The following is a 12315-nucleotide window of genomic DNA, read 5'->3' on the forward strand; positions in this document are numbered from 1 at the left end:
TTCTTTGATCTGCACGTCTCATCTCCGGCACGTCCTGCCTCTGACTTTGTTAGAGCAAATCTGGACTGCAGCCATCTCCGTGCATTCGCCATGATGCTTCTTGCCTCTGTGCCTCCCTCCTTCTTCTGCTCTGTAACTCCTACTCAAGTCGTCCTCCAAGCCTTCCTTGACCCCATCCTCAAGGTCCCTACTCTGAGGTCCTGCTACATGTCGGTCCCTTTCCTGTGGTTGCATCCAAACCCCCTTCTGTAGTGATCTATTTCCATGTCTTTCTCTTGGAAAGGGGGTTGGAATTTCTTTGTGTACCTGTCACCTGGCTCCGTTCCTCCTACATTGTTTTGGTCCTCAAAATTAGTAGAATGAATGAATGAATGAGTAATGACATACAGATTATCCTCCCTTTCTGTGGGAAAGCATCGGCAAAAGAGACATTAGAGGCAATAACTAGAGACAACATGAGAAATACTTCAAAAAGAAAACATCACACTGTTGGTTCATCTGGTTTTTTTTTTTTTTTTTAGTCATGACATTTAAAATATTTAAAAAAAAATTTTTTTTAACGTTTACTTATTTTTGAGACAGAGACAGAGCAGGAACGGGGGAGGGTCAAAGAGAGGGAGACACAGAATCTGAAACAGGCTCCAGGCTCTGAGCTGTCAGCACAGAGCCCGAAGCAGGGCTCGAACTCATGGACCACGAGATCATGACCCGAGCTGAAGTCGGCCGCTTAACCGACTGAGCCACCCAGGCGCCCCTAAAATATTTTTAAGAGTAGCATTTGGGGGCACCTGGGTGGCTCAGTCAGTTAACCCTCCGACTTCGGCTCAGGTCACGATCTCACAGTTCATGGGTTCGAGCCCCGCATCAGGCTCTGTGCTGACAGTTCGGAGCCCGGAGCCTGCTTTGGATCTGGGTCTCCCTCTATGCTGCTGCCTCACTTATGGTCTCTCTCTCTCTCTCTCTCTCTCTCTCAAAAATAAATAAACATTAAAAAAAATTTTTTTAAATGCCTATGAACTCTAGAAATTCTAAATTGGGAAGGATTATCAGAGGTCATCTGTCTCAACTTCCAGTTTCTAAAGTACATAGTTGAAAAAATCATTAAAAAAAAAGACCTTTTTTTAAAATTTTTTTTTAAACATTTATTTTTTTTGAGACAGAAACAGAGAATGAACGGGGGAGGGTCAGAGAGAGAGAGAGACACACAGAATCTGAAACAGGCTCCAGGCTCTGAGCAGTCAGCACAGAGCCCGACGCGGGGCTCGAACTCACGGACCGCGAGATCATGACCTGAGCCAAAGTCGGACGCTTAACCGACTGAGCCACCCAGGCGCCCCAAAAAAGACCTTTTAAAAATAGTTTCCTATACCTTAGACCATCCTTGGATGAGGAGTCTTTCAACATCTGGAGCTGCTGAGCTGAAACTGTTAAATTCCGACACTAAACTAACCTCAAAGGACCCGACTGGAGAAGTCTGGGTGTGGAGAAGACGTGGAATTGCCTAATAGCCCACAGGGAGCACCTGCCAGAGGCTTGCGCCTCCTGTCTGGTGTTCCAGGTGGCCCCGAGCAAGGACCCTTACTTTTCCAGGTGCTGATGGTATCTCTGTCACTGAGAGGGCACCAAGTTTACTTGCCTCCCTCACTCTTGCTGTTGAACCGGCTAACAATGATTTTTCAAATGCTAGGGGCTGGGAAAATCTTCCTGAGTTTTGTTCATTTAGGTCTATTTGCATAGGGCAGATGTGCCTGGCAAGTACGATTGAATGTCTAACAAACTGGAAGGGCTTTTACACTATGTGGAGATAAGACTCATTTGTTACTTTTTAAAGCAGGGAGTGGAGAAGGAGAGGGAGATTAGAGACAAATAAATCATTTTACTCCCTAGTCTGGTGAGGAGGAAGAGTGATGTCAAATCATCCAGGGACAACCAAGGAAGAACAAAGAAAAGGCAACAGGTAGAACAGGTTGTAGAGATGCTGGGAAAATGCCATCGTGATACATTGCATCACCTGAAAGTTGCTGATCGCAAAACAAGGATCGGGGGCACAGGGCAGGGCAACAATAATAATAACAAGCAGAGTGAATACGAAGCCACATCTGGCACACGGATCATAAAGTCCTGTCCGTGTCTGGGTAGAGTTAGCAGAGGAAAGAAAGCTGCCAGATCTGGAGTCGTAGGGAACTCGAAGAGCCCAAAGGGTGGATGTCAATGAAAAGATGCCCTAAAGAACTGAGAAGGGTTGGGGCACCTGGGTGGCTTCGTTGGTTAAGCGTTTGGCTCTTGGTTGCGGCTCAGGTCGTGATCTCGTGGTTTGTGAAATGGAGCCTGCTTGGGATTCTCTCTCTCTCTTTCTCTCTCTCTCTCTCTCTCTCTCTCTCTCTCTCTCTCTCTCCATCCCGCATGTGTGCTCTGACTCTGTCTCAAAAATAAGTAAACAATTAAAAAAAAAAACAACAAAGAATCGGGAAGGGCTAAGGTCAGTCTAAGGCAGTGAGTTAAGATGGAATGCTCCTCCTGGCATCTGACGAGTAGAGGCCAGGGATACTGCTCACGGTACAACGCACGGGGCAAAGAACTTTCCAGGCTGGAATGCCAACTGTGCTAAGACTGAGAGAGAAACCCTGATCTAAGAAACTTTTTCAACCTGATAAACAATCCGAGGGAGCTTGACTGGCTTTATCAAGGGCCGCGTCACAGGTCCCATCCCTAGTCTGACCAAGTAGTAGAGGGTGCTTGTGCCGGACTACAAGATCCCATGTCCCGAGACCTCACGTCGGTGGCCAGAAATCGGCTGCAGTGACGGTATTTACACCATGGAAATTGGCAAATACCGCAAAGCAAGACTTGTGCCCCCCACACTCTACATCCCGGAGAGCTGATTTTAAGCGGATGGTACCACACCACTGCTTCTCGGCTACTGGAGGAATGAGACTAACTCTCTTTGTCCCCCTGTTTTTATTTTTTTTTTATTTTTAAATGTTTATTTATTTTTGAGACAGGGAGAGACAGAGCATGAATGGGGGAGGGTCAGAGAGAGAGGGAGACACAGAATCCGAAGCGGGCTCCAGGCTCTGAGCTGTCAGCACAGAGCCCGACGCAGGGCTTGAACTCACAGACTGTGAGATCATGACCTGAGCCGAAGTCGGCCGCTTAACCGACTGAGCCACCCAGGCACCCCTGTCCCCCTGTTTTTAAAGAGTGGACAGGTGAAAGTGACTAAGTCCTTTATCTTCCTGCCTCCAGCCCTGGGAGCATCTCTTCGTATCACCTGGGTGGCTTGTTAAACCACAGATGGTTGGGTCCCGCCTGCAGGGTTTCTGATTCAGTAGGTCTGTGGGGCCCAAGGAAGCATTTCTCATAAGTTCCCTAGGTGATGTCGGTGCTGCTGGTCTGGATACCATGTTTTGAAGAACACTGTTCCATGCTATGTCTGTGAATGGCCTTGGTGACTCCCAGGACTTTGTCATCAGGAAGCAGTTCAGCAGACTGGACTTGAAGGTAATGCTTCCTCATCTCTCAAATACTCACATAAATGGGCAAGACGTGACCCATCACCTTGTTCAGGCTGCTTATATTCTAGTTTTATTTCTCTGGCCTCGGAATCCTATGAAGACAGATCATGGGATTATTGTGGGTGGCAGCTAATGGAATAATCTCAAACGTGGGGTGCTAAGTAACAGGGCAAGTTTCCGAGCTTCCGGGACGGCCTCTCTACCCGTCGTGCCCAGTGGTCTAGAAACATGAGAACTTTTTAACGAGAAAAATTTCTTAAAAAGTGTGAAAATGATATAATTGGCGGGGGGGAATGAAAGTTAAAAATTTCAAGAAGATCAACATTGGTGTTGATCAACAATAGTGTTCCAAGTGCTCTGGGAAGCATAGGGCTCTGTTCTCCCTCCGTCCCCTCAAGGGAAGATGCCACCTGAGGCAGGAGTGAGCCATGTAAGTTTTATGGACTGTGAGAGGGCTTAGTTGCATACCACTGGGCATCTCATCTCCTCAGCTCCCCACTGACTACAGAGCCATACGCTCCCCCCCGTCATTGTCCCCCGCCGCAGCCAAGTGGACACCACGGCCGTCCTGTCCTGTGTGATGCTGAGCACATTAGCTCCAGCTCAGCTCCCTCAAGCCCAGCCAGCAGCTGGCCCCGGGGCTCACAGAAGACTCAGGAAAGCACATTACCAAAACAGGCCACTTGCAGAGGCATTGTCTCATAAGGGTCCTGGAAGGAACAGATGGAACTTTCTGATGGGGTAATTTGAGGAGAATTTAACTGAGGGAACATTTACAAAGGCATAGGCAGGGTTTCAGGAAAACAACTCCAGGGAAGGAAGAGTGAATTGACTACCCAGTGGAATTCTAGGATGACCTCCAATGCGTCACAGCCTTGTCAAATCTCCTGCCCTTGAATGTGGGTGGACCCCATGATTTGCTTGTAGCCAACGGGATGCCACAGATGTGATGGATGTCACTCCCGTGGTTAAGTCACGGTGGAAGACTCCTACATCACGGTAGACAGGAGGAGAGATCTCCCTGCTGGTCCGGAGGAAGTGAGCCGCCCTGCCACCAAAGGGCCACATGGCAGGGAAGTACGGGCGACCTCTAAGAGCTGAGAGCAGCCCTAGGCTCACAGCCAGTAAGAAAGCAAGACCTCAGCCCAACAATGGCAAGAAACTGAATTCTGCCAATAACCACATGAGCTTAGAAGGGAACACTAAGTGGGGTGCCTGGGTGGCTCAGTCAGTTAAGCGTCCGACTTCAGCTCAGGTCATGATCTCGCGGTTTGTGAGTTCAAGCCCCGCGTCGGGCTCTCTGCTGAGCGCTTGGAGCCTGGAGCCTGCTTCGGATTCTGTGTTTCCCGCTCTCTCTGCCCCTCCCCCGCTCACACTCTGTCTCTGTCTCTCTCAAAAATAAATAAACTTAGAGAAAAAAACCCCACTAAATTCCAGGAAAGAGTGCAGTCTGGCCCACACCTAAATTGCTGCCTTGTGAGACCCTGAAGAGAGCACCCAGCTAAGCCACGCCCCCCTTAGGCACCCTGGCTGGGCTGCTTTACAGCCTAAATGTTTGTGACAACTCTCCCCACCCCCCACCCCGACCAAAATTCCTAAATTGAAATCCTAACCCCCAATGTTAGGGGGCAGTTAGGACAGAGTAGGAGGTGACCCTTCACAAGGTGATTGGGTCATGATGGTGGAGCCCTCAAGAATGGGATTAGTGCCCTCATAAAAGAAACCCAGGCAGCTATGTTGCCCTCTTTCTGCTGTGTGAGGACACAACGAGAAGGCAGTCATCTGCATCCAACTGGGCTGGCACCCTGATCGCAGACTTCCTGGCCTCTAGAACACTGAGACAAATTTGCTATTGGTACGTGCCCAGGCTGTGGCACCTCGTTATAGCAGCCCGAATGCCCTAAGACAATGTGACAGAGTGAATGCCTGTTATTTGAAGCCACTGAGTTTGTGTTGATCTGTTAAGTCGCAAGACATAGGGTGTTACGTCCCCTTAGGAACCCTGAGGTATGGGGGAGGAGCAGTTTCCAGAACCCAAACAGAGGGCAGACGGGGGCAGAGCTGAGGCCTCTGGTGGGCACAGGGCCACCCTGCAGTGGCCAGAGACAGAGGGAGCTGGAGAATGAGGGCCGGACCTCACACTCACCTGTCCTCTGCACCCCGCCCCCCCCCCCCCCCCCGCAGTGTTCCAATTAACGGACCCTGCCTGAAGGCAGCGAGGTGGGGGCCACTTACACTGGTCTCATGGGTCAGCTTCTCGGGGCACAGAGCAGGCTGGAGAAAGGTGGGCGAAGGATTTGGAGGGACACATGGATTGTACCTCTCGTACCAGGGGATTCTCAGGCCCATCGTGGGAAAAAAAAAAAATAAGTGTTTTCCTTCATAGTGTTACCTATATAAACGGACAGCAAAAGGAAGGAAAAAAAAAGTGAGGGTTTTGGTTTCCATGGTAAAATTAGTAAAGTATCCTAAAAACTAAAGTGCCTCAAACCTTTCCTTTTCCCTTTGTTAAGTGGGCTAATCACAGCCCGACGTCACAAACATGCTTTCCTCGAGAGGCCCCTGTACGAGAATTACACTAGGGCCCCAGCATTGTTCAAGCTCTGGAAAGAGACAATTTCTGTACTAAGGCTGGCCATAAATCAGACAGTTCTGTAGTTACTGGGTAAATGGGATGGTCTCTAGAGAACTGTTTCACTGTTATTTTTTCCCCTAGTTATTCCTAAGAAGATACAATTTATTCACTGCTCTGATAAGAATAGATTGTTTAAACACACTGTATCTCATTTTACAGCCGGAGAGTTGATGACCTATGTAAGTTTGCTGGGGCTGCCGTGGCAAAATGCCACCAACTAGGGTGACTTAAATAACAGAAAATTTATTGTCTCACAGTTCTGGAGACCAGAAGTCCAAGATCAAGGAGGGTTGGTTCCGTCTGAGGGCTGTGAGGGAGGCTCTGTTCCAGGACTCTCTCCTTGCTTCTGAGAGCCTCAGGTGTTCCTTGGCTTATAAACGATGTTCTCCCTGTCTCTTCGCACTGTCTTCCTTCTCTGAGTATCTGTCTCTGTGTCTAATTTCCCCTTTTTATAAGGACACAGTCATATTGGACTAGAGCTCTCTCTAATGACCTCAACTTACCCATCTGCAAAGACCCTATTTCTGAATAAGGTCATGTTCACAGGCACCAGAGGTTAGGACTTAAACATCCTTTTGGGAGGAGTGGGGGGAGGGACACAGTTCAACCCATAAGAGGCTCTAAGCCAACCTACAGTTTAAAGGCAAAGCCTACTTCTAGCAGCCAAGTTGAAGATTCCATTGACTCCTCATTTGTTGCTGGTGAAAATATAAAATGGCGCAGCCATTTGGTAAAATAGTTTGGCGGTTATTTAAAAAGATAGACATGGGCCTGCCATATGACCCAGCCATTCCATTGCTAGACATCTACACAGGAGAAATGAAAACGTATGTTCACACATGCATGTTCATAGCAGTACCAGTCATGATGGCTCAAACTGGAAACCCTCGAAATGTCTGTCACCTGTGAATGGATAAACACTAGGTGTTTAGAATATTCTATTATTCTATTCTATTATTATTATTATATATATATATAATATTTATATTATATTATAGAATAATATTAAGGCATAAAAAGGAATAAACTACCAATAAATGGCACAACATGGATGAACCTTGAACACATTATACTAAGTGGAAGAAGCCAGTTACAAAGAGCACACAGTGTATGATTCCATTTATATGAAACGTCCAGAAGAGGTAAACCCCTAGAGACAGAAAGTAGATTAGTGGTTTCCTGGGTCTGGGATTAGGAATGAGGGGTCAACAGGCAGGAGGGATCTTCCTGGAGGGATGAAAGTGTTCAAAAGCTGGCTTGTACTGATGGTCGCGCAAGTCCGTAAATGCACTAAAGATTATTTAATCGGGGGCGCCTGGGTGGCTCAGTCGGTTGAGCATCCAACTTTAGCTCAGGTCATATCTCATGGTTTGCGGGGTTGAGCCCCACCGTGGGCTGTGCACTGGATTCTCTCTCTCCCTCTCTCTCTCTCTGCCCCTTCCCCACTTGGATGCTCTTTCTCAAAATAAATAAATAAACTTAAAAAAAATTTTTTTAAAGATCATTTCATCATACACTTAAAATGGATACATTTTGTAGTATATAAGTTGTACCTGAGTAGATTTAAAAAAATTTTTTTTAATGTTTATTTATTTTTGAGACAGAGACAGATCATGAACGGGGGAGGGTCAGAGAGAGAGAGGGAGACACAGAATCGGAAGCAGGCTCCAGGCTCTGAGCTGTCAGCCCAGAGCCCAACGCGGAACTCAAACCCACATACTGTGAGATCATGACCTGAGCTGAAGTCGGACACTCAACCAACTGAGCTACCCAGGCGCCCCTAGACTTTTTTTTAATGTTTACTTGTTTATTTTGAGAGTAAGTGACAAAGCAAACAAGGGAGGGACATAGAGAGAGAGGAAGAGAGAGAATCCCAAGCAGCCTCCACACTGTTGGTGCAGAGCTGGATGCAGGGCTCAATCTCATGAACACCGAGATCATGTCCTGAGATGAAATTAAGAGTCAGACACTTAACTGCCTGAGCCACCCAGGCGCCCCTCAATACAGGTGTTTTGTTTTGTTTTGTTTTGTTTTGTTTTGTTTTGTTTTGTTTTGTTTTGTTTAAATCTCCCGGTGTCCTTAAGGTAAAAATCAAATCATTTATTTGTAGGATGTTCTTCAACAGCGTGTTAAACAAATATATCAAAGCCTGTTTTATGTACCAGTGTGGAACCATATCCAAGATAAAGAGTAAGTGAAAAAAAAAAAAATCCAATCCCAAACAAGTTCAGGACAGCATGTATTTGTCTGCATGTACATAGGAATTTTTCTAGAAGGTTAACGCAAGAAATGGGTAACAGTGCTTTACCCTGGGGAGTAGCAATGGGATAAGGACTTTTCCCTGAAAACACTTATATCTTTTGAATCTGGTACCATGTGCTTGTTTTCAAAAACATAGGTATTTGCACATTTTAAAAAATGTACCAGCACACCACAAGCCAAAATATATACTCAACACTGGAGATGACCTTCCAGAAAATGAAAGTAGTGGATCTTCTCCCCATGAACCAGACTGTCACTTAGTAAGTGGTCCTTCCAGATCTGATATCTGGATGTTCCCCCCATGAACCAGACTGTCACTTAGTAAGTGGTCCTTCCAGATCTGATATCTGGATTTTCCCCCCATGAACCAGACTGTCACTTAGTAAGTGGTCCTTCCAGATCTGATATCTGGATGTTCCCCCCATGAACCAGACTGTCACTTAGTAAGTGGTCCTTCCAGATCTGATATTTGGCCTTTTGTGCTAAGAATGTTTATTCACCTCCACCAATGAGCCCTTTTCCACAAGAGGCCATGTTGTAACTATGTGGTCACGTTCAAGATTAGAGATTTCGTGTCTTTCTGGTCTGTCCTACCCACTTCATATGGGGAAGTTGGGAAATGCTCTTTCATGCAAACTGTTCCAGGGAAAGGTACTACATAAACATTAAATCATTAAGATAATACATGCATTGGGAGGTGGGTGGAAGGCCCTATTTATATATTTGCATTCTTTTTAGAGTACTTGCTGGGCCATAGTTAAGAGGGGGAAATAATGTATTATACTATTTGTTTTCCCTTGTGACAATGCTGGCTGCTGTGTAGGATGCTCATGTTACTACTTATCGATGGCTCTTTATTCTCTCTTTGCTGTCGTTCTAATGGTGTCATGCAAATTGAGAATAGCTAAGGGTTTTTTTCTAAGTGCAATAAAATGGCATCGTAGAAGAGATTTCCTATAATCAGGCAGTTGGTTTCTAAAGAAAACAAGGGAGACTTCCCTGACCATTCTCAGAATACATTAGAGACCCAAAACATGTCGGTCATTCATTCTTTCCCGTCCTTTCCCCTGGGATGTGTGGTCCTGGTTGCTGTAGGCTCTTCTACTTTGCTGCCAGGTTCCCTCCCCGAGGTAATGCTCTGGGATCACCCAGGCCTCTATGGCTTGAGAAGACTCACAAGCATCACATTTGGGAACATATCTCACCATGTCCAGACTCTCACCACATCTGGCTTGTCAGCCGAGCGGACCACCAAGGAGCATGTCCATCTTAACGTGGAACTGCTATCATGCACGAATAGAGATTTTTATGGTCTGCTTCAGAGTAGGGTAGGGGAAGGCAATTATTATCTCCTCAAAAATGTGTTTCTTTAATCCAGTGCTCTAAAAATGAGATTTTTTTAATTCACATTAGTTGTAGCCAAAGGAAAGAAAGTAAAGAGGAGCATTTGTTAATGACAAGGCCCTCCTGCTTCTCTTAAGAAAGTCTATTTCCAACGCAGGCTGCATAAAAATGGATCCAGCCACAATGTGCCCCAGTTACATTTATTAGGACATTATTAATTTGCTTAATGATGAGCTGTCACACAGTTCTTATGTCCTGTCCCCCCAAAAGCAAAGATGCTACAACTCCTAGTTTGCAATGTTGATTTCTACTTCATTTCAGAGAACATGGAAAAATGGAAGATAGTACATAAGGACATCTAATCAAGGTAGATCTTCACAATTCCTAATTAAGCACCTTTCCACCTCTTTGAATTTATGCTAAAATCAAATGTTTCTCTGAACGAATTGACGTATCTGAATACACAAAGGTATGCATGTGAACTTAATCGTCTACTTTCCTACAACTAAGACATATTGGTATGTTCATAGCACCTACTGAAATAACCTGGCAAAATGGTTTCAATGTAAATTCATCCCCAAGCTTTTTTTTTTTCCCTAATACTTTCTGTTCTAAGTATATTTTGTTACTGGTTTCTAGTTCTCATCCAACAATTCGTAACTATTAGCAGCTTCCACGATAGAGGAAAGGTGGGGTGACAGCTTAGTGAAAGCAGTAATTAGATGCACATCTATCCATTTCTTGTTCTCCATCTCCCAATCCAAAGGCACATGGCAGTAAATGTGGGAGCTGAGATTCGAACCAGCTGTCTCGACCACTTTGCACTTGACCCATGCACTTGACCACGTTGCTCTAATGACTGGGTGTGCCTCCTTCTTGCCATCCTTACTCAATCTGGACATTATTATTTTGCCAAATCTTTGCCACGCTGCAGGGTGAGATGGTAAAATGAGCTTTAAAAGCATGTTTTCCATATTCTGCTTCCAGGGGAAACACACTGACCGGTAACTGGGGAAGATCGGTGTCCCCAAAACACAGCAAGAAGAATGGTAAGGGCTTCAAGTTGCTTCCCCTTAGAAATCAAATCATAAGTCACAAAAAAGCAAAAAAGAAATGGAGGGGGAAAAAAAAGCAAAAAAGAAATTGTCAAAAGGACAATAGTTTCCCAGTTCCAATGCCCTCATTAGAAATAGATCACTTATGGGCGCCCGGGGGGCTCAGCCGGTTAAGCGTCCAACTTCGGTTCAGGTCATGATCTCATGGTTCGTGAGTTTGAGCCCTGAGTGGGGCTCTTTGCTGTCAGCAGAGTCCACTTTGGATCCTCTGCCCCCCCCCCACCTACCCCCTTAAACATGAACGTTAAAAAAATAACAAAAACAGTTCCCTTAATTCTAAAAAAAAACCACAAAAACCCAATAGATCACATAAAAACAACTTTTTCTCTCTCTCTCCCACTCTCTCTTTCTCTCTCTGCCATATTTGGTAAAGATATTTTGTGCTTTGTATATTGCAACTAAGACTTCAAGGTCATTATACATTTCACTTTGGAGAAAGTCTACCTTATATTCTTTGACTTGGATTTAAGAAGACAAAGAAAAATGTACTCTTAGGAAGACAAAGAGAAATGTAGTCCTATGAACAATGTAAGGTAAAATTCTTTATACAAAATGAGTATTTGCTCAGAATTAATGGAGCTAATATTTATCCCACAGAGCAGCTGTGCACAAATAAACAAAAGGCATCTAGGCGAAAGGGCTTCCGAATTTATGTGGTCAGAAGAACGCTATTGGTTGTAGAAAAGTTAATCTGATTCCGATAAAACTTAGTATGCTTTCAGTAAAAGAGAGAGAGGCATGATCATGGTAACCCACATAAAAAAAAAGGCAGTTTGATGTCTGTCAAAGCTAAGTGTAATCACAAACACCTAAAGAATTAACTTCCATATGTATTCCAATTGTTTGTTGGAACTTTCATTTCAGACTCTAAATAGCTGAAAGGATGGCTGTATTTCCTAGTAGGTTTTATTTTTTATTTAAAAAAAAAAAATTTAATGCTTCTTTATTTTAGAGAGAGAGAGAGAGAGAGAGCAGGGGAGGAGCAGAGAGGGAAGGAGACACAGAATCCGAAGCAGGCTCCAGGCTCTGAGCTGTCAGCACGGAGCGCCACGCGGGGCTCAAACTCATGAACCACAAGATCATGACCTGAGCCGAAGTCAGTTGCTTAAACCACTGAGCCACCCAGGCCCCCTCCTAGTAGGTTTTAAAAGAGAAAGTGACAATGTAATAAGAGCCTGCATAGTGCGGTTAAAAGGTTATGATTTTTAGAGTAAGACAGGCTTAAAACCCAATTGTGCTACTTATTAGCTAGGTGAACTTGAACTCCGTGAAATCTTTCCGAACCTCAGTTTCCTCTTCCACAAAATGGGAATATTCATTCTTCACTCAGTCATTCAACAAACATCTGTGTCCTGCTAATGTGCCAGGCACTGTGCAAGTCACTAGCAACACAACAGTGAACAACAGCAACAACAAGAGCCTTGTCTTAAGGACTATGTGTCCC

General features: G+C 45.1%; 1 long non-coding RNA gene across 1 annotated transcript; it reads left to right on the forward strand.

The window, feature by feature from the left end:
* The first annotated feature begins 3378 nt into the window (after positions 1-3378).
* On the forward strand, positions 3379-10806 carry LOC122203678. The gene is made up of 4 exons (XR_006195293.1): positions 3379-3501; positions 8261-8340; positions 10078-10123; positions 10744-10806. It is a non-coding gene; the product is annotated as an uncharacterized LOC122203678 (long non-coding RNA).
* Positions 10807-12315: the final 1509 nt, after the last annotated feature.

This window comes from Panthera leo, chromosome D3 (genome assembly GCF_018350215.1).
Source record: "Panthera leo isolate Ple1 chromosome D3, P.leo_Ple1_pat1.1, whole genome shotgun sequence".
Lineage (NCBI taxonomy): Eukaryota > Metazoa > Chordata > Mammalia > Carnivora > Felidae > Panthera > Panthera leo.